This window comes from Ursus maritimus, unplaced genomic scaffold (genome assembly GCF_017311325.1).
Source record: "Ursus maritimus isolate PB19 unplaced genomic scaffold, ASM1731132v1 scaffold_22, whole genome shotgun sequence".
Taxonomy (NCBI): domain Eukaryota; kingdom Metazoa; phylum Chordata; class Mammalia; order Carnivora; family Ursidae; genus Ursus; species Ursus maritimus.
In genome coordinates, this window is record NW_024424675.1 from 12,588,232 (window position 1) to 12,605,617 (window position 17,386).

Consider the following 17,386-nt stretch of genomic DNA (forward strand, 5'->3'; position numbering starts at 1 on the left):
ATCTGGCTACTACCATTATGGAGTGTGGCCAAACAAAAGAGGCAAATGCTGATATCCAATATTGCACCAGTCCCTGAAGATCCAGCCAGCCACTTGGTGGCACTTGACCTCAATGGATATCTTCTGTCATGGAGGGGAGAGATACAGTCTCAAAAAGATAGACATATAATCATGATACTGATTTACCTCCCCTGCCCATAGTGCTTCTGTAAGCACAGGCATTTGTGTACTTACAGAACATCTTCTCCATTACCACAGCATCCTGTACAGTGTTGCTTCCAACCAGGAGATTAATTTTACATAAACTTCACACTCATGAAATCACCACATGACCCATTATCCAGAAGGGGTTGGCTTGATAGAAGGCTGGGATGTCCAGCTAAAAAGACAATAACAGTTGGAATTCAATATCCTGGAATATTGAGTGCTCTACTATAGATGGAATATATGCTTTAAACATACAGCCAGTACAGATTACTTTTTTTTAACTTAGCCTTAATGTATACATTTAGGAACCAAATCGTTGAATGACCCCTTTCACTATTCTACCAATAAACCACTTGACAAATTTTTTTCTTCCTATTCCCGCAACCTAAGGTGCACTGTGTTTGGAAGTCCTGATGTCCAAAAGAGGAATGCTTTCCCTGGAAAATAAGATCACAGATTCAGGGTTTAAAAATGAGAATTCTCCTTGCTCATTTTTGTCCCTGGTACATAGAGCCAGCAGTCAGAGAAGGAAGTCCCTGTACTAGCCAAGGTAATCGATCCTGATCACCTAGGGGAAAATGAGTTGTTGCTACATAATGAGAGCAAGAACATTGTTTTAGGGACCCATGCATTTGCTGGGGCACCTATTAATACTTCTTTGACCAGAAGTCTTCAACCAGGAGAAAACTACAGCAACCCAAAAAAGACAAGACCATCAAGGGCGCAGATCTTGCCTGAATGAAGTTTTGTGTCATCCTACCAGGTAAAAACAAAAACAAAAACAAAACAAAACAAAACAAAAAAAAACCACTGTCTATATGGTACTAGCCAAGGGAGAGGGAAAGTATACAATGATCTGTGGAAGACAAGTATGATTAGCAGTTTAGGCTCATGATCAAATACAGAAGCAAAGCCTGTAGTAGCTATGCTCTATGTCATTTAATTTTTTTTCTCTCTTCTCTTTTCCTACTACCTGATATGAATAATACAAGTGGTGCTTATTATAGATGGTAGGTAGGAGGGTTACTGCATAGACAACATCCACAGTGATGTTGTATCTTTTAGGATTTTCTGCATTCCCTAAGTTGAAGACTACAAACTTTTTACACAGAAGAAAGAAAAGAGAAAAAGCTGAGGACAAGAGTAGACTGTGGTGAATAATTTCTATTTGTCTCTCCAGATCTTCTCCAGATCTATTTTTCATCTCCTTTCTGGCCCAGGAGGCTGACCTTGTAAGGATATCAATGGTTCCCTTACCCTCTGGCCCCTGACTGGGTTTAGCCAAAGAAGAAACATTGACAGGAGATTGGATGGATGGAAGAAAGTGAGGTCATGATGTCTATTGCTCTAGCATACTGTATGAGGTCAGCCTGAGATGGCCACGTCCCTACTCCTTTCAGGAGGCCTTTCTCTACACGACTTTCTCCTGTCAGGTTCTGGCACTCTTTTCTTCCCTTATCCTTTTTGGCCTATGCACAGTAAGAGTTACTCACCCTGGGTTACTACACCAGCTCTTTTGGTTCCCCTATATGCTATACACACTTTATAATTAACCCCTTTGTGAAACAAAATTCTCTCTGAATTATCAAAACTAAACGTTGCCACCTGTTTCCTGTTGGGCCCCTGACCAATAATTCTCACTAGTCTAATCTACCATCACTACCAGAATTACTATAATAGCCTCCTAACTGGTCGCGCTTCTTTTGCCCTTATCTGCCTCTAATCTATTCTCAACATAACAACCAGAATGATCCTTTCAAAATATATATGAGAGGCACCTGGGTGGCTCAGTTAAGCCCTGTCAATGAGTTAACATTGACTCCTGATTTCAGCTCAAGTCATGATCTCAGGGTCCTGAGATCAAGCCCCACAGCAGGCTCATCAGTCAGCATGGAGTCTCCCACTGCTCCTTCCCCTGCACCCTCTCTCTCTCTCAAATAAATAAAATTTTTAAAAAAATACATGGTATCAACATGCTTGACTATTAAAAATCTTCCAGTGGTGGGTCCCTGGATGGCTCAGTCAGTTAAGCGTCTGACTTGATTTCAGCTCACTTCGTAATCTCAGGGTCATGAGATCAAGCCCCACATTGGGCTCTGTACTGGGTGTGGAGCCTGCCTAAGATTCTCTCCCTCACCCTCTGCCCCTCCTCCCCACTCAGTCTCACTTGCCCTCTCTCTAAAAAAACAAAATCTTCCAATGGTTTTCTGACTCACCCAAAGTAAAAGTTTTTTTATTGACCCACAAGATCCTCCATGATCTCCTCACTCCTTACCTCCTATTCCCACCTTCATTCACTCTGCCCAGCCAGTAGGAACTCTGCCAATAGTTCCTACCATGTACCAGTTGCTTCTGCATGGAATGCTTATCCCCCAGATATCTGCATGGCTCCCTCCCTCACTTCCTTCATGCCCCCACTCAAGTAACATCTTTTCAAGGTGAACAAAAGTGAAAAATTCCTTGACCACATTATTTAAAAATTGCAATCCTCCTCCAACATGACCTATTCTCCATTCCTACTTAATTTTTCTCCTAAGCTACGCCTAATCTTATTTATTTACTATATTCATCTTTTTTTCCCTCTTTCTCTCCTTTTAGGATATAAATACTGAGAGTGCAGTTTTTCTCAGAACTATTACTCAACATCTAGAAGTGTGCCTGTCATATAATAGGTGCTCAGTCAATATTACTTGAACCAATTTATTCATTTACTTCCAGTTTACTCAGAGTAAAAGCCAAATATTTTGGCTCAAATGTTGATTGTGTTCCTAATCAATCTGAATTAAATTGTCAAGTATCTTAGTTTGTGAGCCACTGAAGAACATACAGGCATTTACTTCTTTTTAAAAGAAAAACAGCATTACCCTATTTGATCAAGTACATTAAACACCAGACTTTTCACCCAATCACCTATTTTCCAAAGGTCATATCTCCCTTCTAGAAGATGATTTGCACCATAGTTTAGGCTGATAAAGTGATTGTGTCTGAGACAAAACATAACTTCATAAAAGGAAGTCAAGACTGTTTTAAGCAAGGGCAGCTTTCTTGAAATTTGTGTGAAGTCCTCTCAATTGACAAATTGAAATGATGATACGAATTAAAAGAACTGACATGGAAAACTAAGCCTCATTATTCTACTATCACAGTGTTATAAATATTTATAAATATCCAACACTTAAGTTAATCTGAAGTTTACATCCTTAATTTATACTTGAATTGAATTTGAAACCTAGGAAGGGAGAGAGCAAGTCCTCTATGATCATGAAGCCTGCTGTCCTATAAAAGAAAGTGTAAGAAATGCTTTCAAAAATAAATGTTTGTCAGAGATGTGCAGCTTAAAAACACACCAGACCAGAGGTTTTGATTTTTTTTAAAGTATAGCTAACACACACAATGATACATTAGTTTCAGGTGTACAACACAGTGATTCAATGAGTTTATGTCATGCTATGCTCACCATCCATGTAGCTACCACCTGTCACCATACAAGCTATTACAATACCACTGACTATATGCCCTGTGTTGTACCTTTTATTCCTGTGACTTAGTCATTCCAGGGTGAATGGATGTTTCATCAAAAACATCAACTTGTAATGTACTTAGTTTATTCTTGTTACCAAAAGGCCTATCATTACTAAGAGAGAACTCTATACACCTGCGCTTACTAATGGCAGCAAAGAATTATAGCACCAGGGTTGTTTAAATATTTGAAGTTTGATTTTGACTAGCGGCCAAAGGATGAATATGTTTCTGCAGGGGGAACTAGATTGTTGAGTAACTGGCCCTGACTTCATACAAACGTCACAACTTCTATAAAGTGAAGCCTATAACTCTACCCATAACTTTCTCCCTCGTGGACTCATTTCACATCATTGGGAACTTTTTATTTAAAAAGAATGAGTTTCATTTTTACTTAAAAAAAACCCATAAAGTGAAATGTATCAGTCCACCAAACACTTCCTGGAAGTGTAATACATCAGGAATAGTGAGTATTTTAAATACTGACCTCATGACATTTACTCTATTATGTGGGCCATATCCTTTTGCTGTTTAGTGTTTTCCTAGCATTATAAGAGAATTATGTGTATTTTCAATGGCTTTTTTCAACTAAATAGTTTTATTTACAAGGTGACCTTTAGAATAGGGAAATGACCATACTGCATGTTGAACTATTCACATGTCACAGATACTCAGTAAGCGTGGGAAGTTGACAGTTCTCTTGGGGCTCCAACTAAGGACTTCAATCTAACAAGTAAAAATATACTCTCATTTGCCAAAAACCCATTACAGAATATATCAGGAATTTCATGAATATAATATGGGAAATGTAAATGTCTGAGATAGTATATATAAATTGATTACAACTCATAGAGGATTGCCAGTTTAAAAAGTTATCAGTAATCTATGAAGTATTTGTTAATATGGGTAAAATTTTAATTTTGTGATTCAGAAAAGATAAAATGATTTATCTTGAGTGGGTTGTATTACCCTATTTGATCACGTACATTAATTTAATGATGCATTAATTTAATGCTTTTCAACACAACATCACTGTTGTAACAGAGGCATATATTTCTAATGCCTACAAAGACAGAAGAGACATAAAACAGTGCTCTATCGATAAAGGTATGCTGGATTTTCAATTTGATATAGTAGTGTGATTATCTTTGACTTTACTGTTGGTTATACTATTTGCCAAATGTGACTGTATGTGATCATAAGCCAGGTACTAGAACATTGTTTCAACTCCCACTGAACCACTCTACCAGTTAACCATACATCACTAGTAATTATTATAGCCGTTCTAATGAGAAAATTTATGGGCAAGCACTCGGAAATCTAGTACTTCAGAAACATAAGACATTTCTCTGGTTTTTGTTTTTGTTTTTTAATCTTCTTCCTCAATAATGATGTGAACATACAGCCTTTGGATTCCCTTTTTCAGGTAATTACCTGACTCAACCCTGTTATGTCTATCTCCTGGTGGTGGGTCAGGTTTTGGGATAGGTTTAGGAGGTGCATGTGTGGCGGGGGGTGACCTCCCACAAGATCCTATTGTGGAATTTGTCCACAGAAAGGTGGAGTTACTTAAAATAAACTTTTTAAAAACATGGAGAAAAGGAAGAAATGCTTTCTTTAAAAACTAAAAATAAGAAAGAAACAATGTTGTGACTGGGCAGAGTTCTGTGTTAAAATATCTACTGTTGATACCTTGTGCAAAGAAGAAACAATTTTTAGGTGTTCTCCAGAAGCTATGTAAAAGGGGCTTTCCCAATTCCTTCCCCATGTCCCTTCCCCATATTTAAATGCTAACAATATCTTGGTTTCCAAGATCCAAACTACCGATCTGAATATTTACGATTTATTTATTATCAGTCTTTGGTTCAAAGGTCTCTTTAGCTTTCTCTTAAACAAATTCTCAAAGAATTTCATGGCCATTAATTCTTTCAAATGGCCGTTTTATTAGTGTAGTCTAAAGAAATCAGAAACAGATGGATTAATTTTCCTTTAAAATATATTTGCTTTAAAAGTACTCAAGGAAAAAAACATATATTTGGTCCAGTGTGTTTCTTTTGCTAAAAGATATACACCTGAGAAACATTCAAAAGTGTTAGCCAATTTGAAAATCTAATGTCTCCCCACAGAAGTCAACTTCCTCCCTCCAGTTAATTTTTGAAGGAAACTAAAGAGAATTTTGATCTTTAGTAAAAAAATAAAATACATAATTTTAAAACAAATATAGTATGCCTAAGTTTTATAGAAAATACTGGCACCCATCCATGGTAAACACAGGTTTAGTGAACATCCATTAAAAGATAAGCACTACACTACTTACTGGAATATTAATAAGAATATAACTCAAATCCTGCCTTTAAGGCAATTTTAATTTCACAGATCTTTAAAATACAGAACCATATCCAAATTGTACCTATCATGAGAAACAACTGCAAGCCAGTTGCTCCAAAATGCTGATCTGATCATGACTGTTAATTATTTCAATTGGAATAACCATTAGAATGACTCAGGGCAGCCACTGCCATGGGGATATAACCACTGATGCCTCTCTGGATCAGTCAGTCCAAGAACCATGTTTCTTTACAAATATGGGTGTCTCTATGTGAGTGTGTCTGGGCCTGAAGTAATTTAAATTCTGGCCTCATTTCTCCAGCTCCATTCAGGTTTCTATAAGAATAAAAAATAAATGAAAACTTGCAAGCAAAGAGGGGTGGTTCTCAAACTTTGGTATGTAACAAAATCACCCGCAGAACTAATACAGAACGGAGAGGCCCGGGTTCCCCAATGTAGGATGGGGCCTGCCTTTTTGAAAATCACTAACATAGAGTTGATCTCTATCCTTGGCCAGAAATTGAGTTTGAATATATTTATGATTAAAATATTATATTTATATATCTATTTTATATATTTGTATTTATAACCTATATCTACACTGATGTTCATTATGATATAAAAACTGGATAAGGGAGACCTCACTTAAAAGGAGTGATTCGGAAACAACCTGAGTATTTAACTGATCATAAATTTAACAGGAGGTAATACTGTGTGCCTCTGCTCAGAAGACATAATGCAATTGTCTGATGCATTAACCAACATGTAGTATACATAAAAACCTAAAATCTGATAAAAAGAAGTGGCTCATAACAATGAAGAAGGGATAGAATAGTCAATAAACAAACTTGTGGAAACTGACATTTGGGGAAAGAATACATCACTTGAGAGTCACTCTTCCCTGTATTCCCTGAAATAAACTCCAGATACACATTTTTAAACTGTGAAAAAGAAGAAAGAAAAAAATGTCAAAGTAACAGAAAATATGGGAATATATGTGAACAGGTTTGCAATGGAAAATAATCCCCCAAATTAAAAAGATTTGACTGTTTAAAAAGGTAACACTCTGGGGCACCTGGGTGGCTCAGATAGTTAAGCGTCTTCAGTTCAGGTCATGTTCTCCAAGTCCTGGGATCGAGCCCCATGTCTAGCTCCCAGCTGGGAAGTCTGCTTCTCCCTCTCCCTCTGCCTCTCCCCCTGCTTGTGCTCTCTCTGTCTGTCTGTCTCTCTCTCAAATGAATAAACAAAATCTTTTTTAAAATTTTTTTTTTAAATTAAAAGGTAACATTCTGGTGAATAAAAAAAACACTATTTGGGAAATTAAAAGCTATCAATAAGTGAAATATATGATGGGTTGTTATGCTTCTGTAAACCTACCTCCTCCCCCAAACTACTTTTTTTCTTCTTTTTTTCTGTCAAGCTTCTCAAAAGGGCAATCTCCTTTTTCTGCCCTTACTTCTATCAACCCCCAAGCCACAAAAATCCTTCTTTCCTAGTCACACCCCAACAGTGATTCTCAAATTTTATCTTACACTAAATCCCCTGGACTGGGATTCTAACATGCAGATTGAGGGCCCCATCCCTGAGTTTCTGATTCAGTCATTCAGAATTCAGTAATTCAGGCTTGAGATTCTACATTTCTAACAAATTTCTAGATGATCTGATGCTACTGATTTGTGGACCACACTTTGAAAGTCACTGTCTTACAGAAATTCTCTTACTATGGTATAGAGTTTTAGTAACTAGTAAGACCACTGGATTTCAATCCTCATCTTACTTAATATCTAGGCATTATTTGTCATGTTTTCCCACTCCCAGCTTTTTAAAAATCTCTCTTCCTGGGTTTCTATGACATTTATTTTGAATTCTGTTGTTTGTAATGCAGAACTCTCATTTATATATCTGGTATATAATGTCTTCTATAATGTAAGTCCTATTCATCATGTAGCCTTAGCTTTTATTACCTTCCCTCCCCAATCCTTCAGCAGCACCCACACTGGCTTCCCTCCAAACCTTGACAGTTGATATGGCATTACACTGCTATGCCTTTGTATAGGTAGTTTTTCCCCTTTCTGCCTGACAAATTCCCTATTTACCTTTATCAAGTCTCTGCTCAAATGACCCACTCTTTGAGAAAGGATTCTGCCAGATATAATTCTATCTCTTGGACTTTCCCCAGTATTTTACAGATAACTTATTATAGCACGTAAGGTATTTAAGTCTATTTATTTATACCAAACCATTAAAATATGGATTCATGACAGGACTGTTTTATATGCAAGGGTCTGGAACAGTGCTGATTCAAGGAAATTGCCAATGTTTAATGAATGAATCTGTGGACCAAAAGGCTAAAGAAGTAGTGGTAAACACTGCTTAGATCCAATATTAAAGGCAGAATTGTTTACAGACTCATTGTTTCTGTGCTACAGAACACATTTCTATCAACTGATTATAGGATCTGATCAGGACATGAATGATTCACTTTTTGCAATGTACCTGGCACAGCAATGCCCACAAAAATGTATTTAATAAATTCATTTAAGATGAGAATTTCAGCCTCCATCTACCCCTCTGCCAGGCACCCTGGCACAGGGCCCAAACAAAGTGTCGATGGCAGCCCTGGCCTGCCCAGAGGGAGGTAGGGTAGGCAGACTATCCCGTCCCAAGGCAAGGACTTCCAACATCTGCAAAAGAGAGACTCAGGTGGTAGCTTGGGCTTGGTGATAGAAGACAGTAGCANNNNAGGAATGGCAACAACAACTGAATTCGAAGGGCTCTAGGGATGGACAGCCCACTTCTGGGTACTGGAGCAGAAGGGGCATCTCCGGGAGTAGAGAGACCAGCGCTGACTGAGCAAGCTTCTGAGGGTCCTGGAAGGAGTCAAGACGCAGCAATGGGGAGGGTCCATGCATGCTTGTCTCTCCCAGTGAAAAACAGGTTGTTCAGGGGTTTTTAAATAAAGAATTTAGGGGCGCCTGGGTGGCTCAGTTGTTAAGCGTCTGCCTTTGGCTCAGGGCGTGATCCCGGCGTTCTGGGATCGAGCCCCACATCGGGCTCCTCCGCTGGGAGCCTGCTTCTTCCTCCCCCACTCCCCTTGCTTGTGTTCCCTCTCTCGCTGGCTGTCTCTCTCTCTCTCTGTCAAATAAATAAATAAAATCTTTAAAAAAAATAATTTATGTTAAGCAGGAAAAAAAAAGATGAGAATGATAAAACAGATAACCTTCTCCTCTTAATTTGTTAGAGTGTGCACACTATTAATTTCACATCAACACTGGCTTCTAACAGACCAAAATGAGAAATCGGGAGGATAAAATTAAAAGATATTTAAAACTCAAATATAGTACACATTTTGAAAAAAAGTGTACTAATCTGAGGTGATTTACCACAAGAGTAATTCAAGTAAATTTTACAAAAGGTTCAAACAGTTTTTTCAAACATCCCAACCTCATTCAAACATATTTCATGGTTCCACAGGGGAAAAAAAAATGTGCACGCACACACACAAATAAATATCTCAAACTTTCCCCATCATTGTTCTAATTAAAAAAAAAAAACTTCCTGGAAGTATCAGATTAAAATACATGACACTTACTAGTAGGAGAAAGTAATGATAACTGTCAAAGTGAAAAGAAATTACACTTTCAAAACAATGAAAAAGAATTTTAAGTTATATACAGTAGACATAGAAAAGAATAATTACCTTTTGAAATATGGACAAAAAGTACATTCAAATTTTGCTTAAAAATATCATTAGAAATTATCACTATTTAAAAACATATTTTTATGTTTACTGTATGTTTAAAAAAAATAACCTCCTATATGTATTATATTGAAATGTTGATTGTAAAGCTCTTGTCCAGTGTTATCAGTGAGGATCTAATACATAGCATTTGTTTTGGGGCACCCATTATTTACAAGATTACAGGAAGATTTCAGCATAAATGAGTGAGAAAATATTTTCACACTAATATGCATGTTTGGAAGGGAGCAATTTGCTTGAGGAACTTCAGCTATTTATATTTTTGCATAAGCAAATTCCTGAGCACAAAACAAGGATCTGAAAGAAACCCATCACATAACCAGCAAAGGATTCTTACACCCTGACAAAGGACATAATGGCGATGCTTACTTTCCTTAATAAGGTGGCATCTTCAACTTTTAATTCAAATATTTTAAGTAGCAAGCCCCACACAGATTTCTCATACTTTGTATAAAATATTTTGCTGTGTTTATTTGGATATAAATGGTGAATTCTTCTGTTCCTGTTCTAAATTCTTTATTTCTACTTTGACAATCTTAATGAACTTATTTTTTTTTACATTTGACACACATTATATTGATTTAACTTCTCTGTACATTACAATATCATTGACTATATTCCCTATCTTGTGCCTTTTCTTCCCATGACTTATTCATTCCATAACTGGAAGCCTGTATCACCTCAATGAACTTCCTGATCAATACTGACTTCTCACCTTTTCTCAATTGTATTCCAGCATGTAGCTAACTGAAGGGCATTTCCTTATTATTTGCCATTTTTGTGGATCCATGAATCACCTGGACACCATACCCCCGTTTTCTCTTTGGTTCTTTCATTCTTTTGTTTGTTTACAGCTTTTTGAGGTATACTTGAGACACAAACTGCACTTAATGTATAAATTTGATTACATATGCATATAGCAGTGATGCCATCACCACAATCAAGGTACTTTAATTCTTTATTTAGTGTTGAATTCATTTCCCTGTTTTCTTCTGTTTTTTTCTTTAGTTCTGTTTATTGATTGTCTTTCTCAATGGCTCTCACCCTTTTGCCCTCCCCCACCACATCACCTCTGGGTACTTATTTGGTTAGCATCTCACAAAGGACCAAGCAATCAAGAAAGAACTGATTTGTCTTGGTTTCATTTCTTTCCCTGCTTTCTCTTAAGACACTTTCCTAGAAAAAAGTAACTCTTTCCAGGGGCTTCTCCTTTCCTAAGCAAGAAACTGAATGAGGGTTCCATTGGTTCTATCAGGAATGTAGTGCCTAATTAACCGCTAGCTCTCTGACTCCACAAACCTCTGAGGCCCTCTTCCTCTCCTTATCAGCTGGGAGACAGTGGAGATTTACATTACCCCTTACCCAATATAACCACATTTTACTGATCTGTGGCAACTAAACCAGAAACAGGGATTGCCAGAAAAGAAGGCATGGAGGATGTGTCGGTCTACTGACTTTACAATACCTGCTCAATTGCCAGGAATTACCCTGCCACACCTCCCCTTGCCCAGCCTTGGCTACACACATTACCCTGCTATAATAACCATCTGCACTAACTTTGATCATTGAGTCACTCTTTATCCTGTCTCTTGTCATTCTTAGCAACAATGCCATGGTAAACTGATAAACAAATATTCCTTATCATTGTCTGTTTGTGACAAATGCAAATTCCAGTTAGCATTACTTTATTTACTCCAAGTAAATTTTAAATGGCTAGACCTAATAGCCTTCTCTGATTCCATCCACGAAATCCTAAATCCTTGCTACTCACACTATGGTCCAAAAGACACTAGCATCAATATCACCTGGGAACTTGTGAAAAATGCAGACTCACAGGACCCACCATAGACTTTCTGAGTCAGAATCTCAATTTTAGCAAACTAGGTGATCTGCGTGGACATTTAATTTGAGAGACACTGCCCCAAGCTTCTGCAAGAATGCCTTTTGGGATAAATCCAATAATGGTACCTAGGTCCTTTTTCTGGGAGCACTTTTAAACTTATAGTTCCTAAAGTGGTTTTTTTTTTTTTTTTTCACTGATTCTACTACATCTTCTTGGCTTTCAAATATTCTACAATGTCTTCCCTTTCTCCTGGTCTTAGCAGTGCTTCTCAAACTGTGGTTCCAAATAACCCATATTTAAGGTGCTTATTTAAAATGCACAAACCTTGACCCATCCCATTGAACCGTATATAAAATCTCTAAGATAAGGTTGAGGAATCTGCATTTTAACAAACAGGGCAGTTGAATCTTATACACATTAATGTTTGCTAAAACTGCCTTCAGGAAATCAACAGACAGTGCATGAGGAATTGGCTTTCTTGGACAGTTGTCATTCTCTTGCTCCCCAGTTCTTCCATGTTTTCTCTTTTCCCCTTCAACTCACAGGATAAAAGACCCTCACAAGTATTTTCCAATATAAATAAATAAAAAGTTCCATGTTTTGTTCATTTTCTTCAATGCATCACTCATCTGTTTCTTCTACTTCTCTCTTATAATTCCCAACTCTTCTTTTATCACCCTATCCCATATATTCATATATCTACTTTCACATCATTTCCTGTGAATTTCTCTCTGATCTTCCAGGTGCACATGGTGCAATGATTTATTCGGTAAGGTCAATGGCAGCTGGTGATGATTGCTTCATTTCACAGCAAGAAAAAAATGGGATTCAAGAAAATGCACTGCCCAAAACCAGGCAATTGGGTTTTTATCCAAACAAAATCTGACTGCATGGATGTCTCATTTTGTCTTTTTTGTATCCTGTAAACCTATGAACCAGGAGCATTAGCATCACCTGGGAGCTTGTCAGGACCCACCCCAAACCCACTGAATCAGAACCCGGATTTCAGTAAGATTGCCACTTGATTTTTGTACATATTACAGTTTTAGAAGGGTTTATACTGCATATAGCAGTATCAGGCGTAACAAAGAATTAAATCATCTATTTATAGATCCATTAATGAAACTTAAAAATAAGGGTAAAATAATTTTCATTTGTATCAGTCTCCAGTATTTGGAAGAAAATGTATTTCTCTTTGATGTGCTATAGCTGAAACTGTTATTTTTCAATTTAGCAGGTTCAAACACCCTGTGAATATGTTGAAATATTTTCATTTGAGAAACACTAGTAATCATCTCAATCGGTGCTTTCTCTAGGCCTAACTCCTGGATGACTGAATCTATTATGAAAGTCAATGGTTACGTGGAGTAAGGATTATAGATTATTAGACTTGAAAAGGAACTTAAAAGTCATAGAGACCCAAATCCCTCATTTTTAAAATGTAGGTGAAGGGTATTAAGGAGGGCACATTATGTGATGAGCACTGGGTATTGTATTTAAGTGATGAATCACTGAATTCTACTCCAGAAACCAATATTGCACTGTATATTAACTAATATTTAAATGTATATACACACACACACACACACACACACATTTAAATAAATAAGTAAAATGTAGGAGCTCTCTCTTGAATTCCAAACCTCTCTATATAGCAGTCTATTCCTAGATAGCCCTCTGACATATCACAGTGAAATTATTCAAACTGAGTCCATTATACAGTCCCACCACCTGTCCCTTCTATTCTTCCTTGCCAGTATCAACTAACAACTCAAGTCAAAATCAGAGGATCATCCTATGGTTTCTTCTTCTACCCTCCAACATCAAATCAGCCACCAAGACCTTTTCTACTCCAACCCATACATACCTCTAGGTTTCGCCCCTCTGATCCATTGCACTGTTCACTTGGATTATTGCAACATCTTCCTAACAGCTCTACCTGTCTTCTGTCTCCTAGTTCTCCAAAACACCTGTCATCACACTGCTGTCCAAGAGACCTTTCTAAACACCAACTCTGAATACTTCAATCTATCATATGTCTCTTCCACAGTATGCCACCCGGAACATAGATCTTCAAATATTTTTGATGGAGATTATAACTGATGCTATTGATGCCACGCCTCATACCATTTGGTGTTATGGTGGAAAACTGTGTTTTCCCTGCAATTTGGGAGCTAGTACCCAGCATGTTGACATAACTTCCTATCGCAAGCACTGTGACCTCTGCTCACTCCATGAGGGCTTTCCCCAAGTCCCTCTATCCTTGGATAGAGGGATCTTACATAGCCACATTTAGGGGCAGCTTGGAAAATCCAGTGATTAAATACCTCCATGTGTAAACTTCTACAAATGAGGGACATGAGTCAGTGAGAAGTATCCCAACAGTTCTAGTTCTCAGTGAGCAATTTTGGGGTGCATTCACATGGTTATTTAGATGGTCCCCAACAGGACTGAGCACTAGCTGTCCACCTTGCGCACACCATTTATTGGCATTTCTCTCTTCCTCACTGTCTAATGTTCTTCCTGAAATCACCTCCCACACAAACTATCTGCCCCAGTCCTTGTCTCAGAGGCTGATAATGAAAGAGATTAAAATATTTTATCAAGTATCAACAACACATGCATATTTATGTGTCTATATGTATATATATAGAGAGAGACACATATGTGTGTATAAATGTACATACATATGTATATGCATTTGCTTATAAAGTGTGTATATATATATATACACACACACACACACACACACACACACACACATACACACCATAGTACTAATACATTATATGTATGGTAAAACAAAGTCAAGGAATAGAAATATGAAAATAAAAAATAATATGCTATTTCCAATTAGCTTGCTACTTAAAATGATTTCATACTTTGAATAGCTAAAGAAACCCTGTCCACTTAGGGTATGGCATGAGCTATATTTTTAGTAATAGTAGCTTTAAGTTCATACTTCAAATAGCCTTCTTGATTATTTCTATTTTTGTGGCCTTTGGGGGGGCATCTACTTCTTGCTGTACTTATTTCATTATTTATAATTTCATGAAAGGATGGATGAAGCAATCATTCTGAGAGTAGGATAGAAGTCAATGCTACTGGTACTGATGTTTTATCATTGCTTAACTGGTATTATCTTGAAGGTGATTGTTCCTTTCAGGAATCCTTTTTAATGCACTTGTCCATTTTATTAGGAGAAGCTCAATGAAAATCCAATAATTAAATCCATGATTACACCCAACCAGGTGCACTTAACTAACAATATATTGCAACAGACTATGAGAATAAACAGAAGATGTCACTGACTACCACAATGCTCTGTGCAGCTCCCATCCTTTCCACAAGCTTCCTCCCAGATCATGTGTGGCACCTGATTTTATGTTAACCAGACCGAATTTAGGTGCTGTAATCCAGCTACATATTAAATAGTTTTCAAGTTCAATTTCTTTCCTTTTTATGATCAAAAATATATAATTCAGAAACTCTACTTTGCACACTATTCACCTAAACTCTCTGCTCTAGAAAGATAGAACTTAAATGGCCTAGAATGTTTCTTGGCTCTTGATGATTTGTCTTTTGCTTACCATATCCAACTTTTCTCACCATTTCTCAGTCTGTGCTCCAACATCACAGACTTCCTTAAGTTTCTAAAAATCAGCCTTGATATTTTATGCTATTAACCATTTGTAAACTCTCTTCTCTGTGTCTTTTTGGCTTTTCATTATTTTATCAACCTAGAAAGTAGCGCTATCTGCCACCTTCTATAGGAAATACCTCTAGTGTCTCATTCTACACCTTGGATCACCACCAATGGCAAGTGAACTTGCAAGGGAGACTTCCAAGTGAGTTCAGTTCTACCTCACCCTACATGGTCCCACCTCAAGCATGCCAGCAGTCATCTTTTAGTTCTCTGCCCCAGAGACTTCACTGTGCTGGCTCCCATGAACATGCACAGTCCCTGGAGAAAGCTCTCCACCAATGGAGACAGGAACCAGTAGTGTAAGTGCTCTAGCTTCCTATCTTTCAAGTGGACAATTTTGGAAGGCATTGTGTTTCTCAGGAAGTCCTAGTGGAACCAAGCCCCACTGCCCATAGGGAACCCTTGTTGTAATGACCCGACAGTGGCTTTCCCCCTTCCCTCTCTCACCTACCCTCATTAATGCTTCCTGGGTCCTACTCCCAAAAACCCAACCTGCACCCAAATCCTCTTTCAGATTCTTCTCTCAGTAGAAAAGGAACAGAGACACTTTTTTCTGTAGAACTATCCGTGGAACCCCGAATCCCTCCCTCCCCACAATCAGACAGCTGTATCTCTGTTCTCTTTGCTACTTTCCAGCCTTGCATATATCATGGTTGTTTTGCTCACCACAAACAGATGTAATTGTTGGTTATCACACATATTCCAAGGTCTCTCCACTGGCCCCCCTGCAAAGTGGCCATCCAATCAGGTAGAATGTTACACCACGTGCTCATACATGTCTGTTCACCCTGGCTCTGCTGCTCATTTGATGTGTCATTCTGGAGTCCTTGATGTCACCGTGTTTCATGGGCACTGTAGTTTCCCCTGACACTGACACCGACCCAGATCTTCTCTTCTAGGTACAACTATTATCACTAGACTCAGCTCTCCTTCATGTTACTCCACCAGGCAGAGCTACCAGGCTGATACCCATGGTTGGTTCTTCAAGTGCTCCTGCTCATATCTTGGTCCTCCGGTTGCCACAGCTCCAAGGTGCCTGTGAGTGATTGCTTATATCCCAGAGTTTTTCCCATTTGGTGAAACAATTATTCCATTTTAATTTCTCTAAGACACTCTCATTCATTCAAAAAGTTAGACAAAGGATAGGTTCAAACAATAGCTAACATTCTCCATTTAAAATTACTACTCTCCTTAATCTCCCTACATGACTAAGACTTTCTCAATAAGGCAAATTCAGTTTTCTTCCCCTACTCCTACCCTCAATAACTGGCATGGCTCAATCAAGTTATTTAACTTCTCTTGGCTTTAGAGTTTTCATTTGTAAAAAGGGAGTAATAGTTACTTGCTTACTGAAAGACAATATAGATAACAGCACTGACTCTTGAGTTTGACTCTTGAGTTTTCTTAGAACTCTAGGCTAGGGTTTATGATTATTGTCACCTAACTATAAGATTTCAAGTTATCATTCTAATACCATATCAAATACACACACACTCTCTCTCTCTCACGCAATATCCTCCTCCAGCCCTTAACTGATGCTGTCATCCTTTGAAGTATATTTCAGCTATATACCTGAAATGGATCCACAAATATAATTGCTGACATCGATTTATTCCCAAAAAAAGCCTATTACAATGGTAAGTGTGTAGCACTCAATAAAGGATGTGACAGTTGCGGATATAAATTCAAACTTTGGCATGCCAGTGTTACAGCATCCTCATATTTAGACATCAAACAAGACTTCCCCGTTGTACAAAGCAAAGGAACAGGAAAACGTAGACCACTCAGCATGACTGCACTGGCTCCAGCAGGTCAGGAGGCTGCTTCTTCAGAGGATGAAAATACTCATGCTTCCTGTGTTTCAGGAAGAACCTGGATCCATCTTGGCAACATAAAGCTCCTTGGTGCTTAAAAACAAGCATGCCTCATATCCACATCATCAGTTTTGAGATTGGGAGTGGAGGATAAAAGCTTTCAATTCCATTGAGAGAAAAACATTAAGAGAATTAAATCATTAACTATA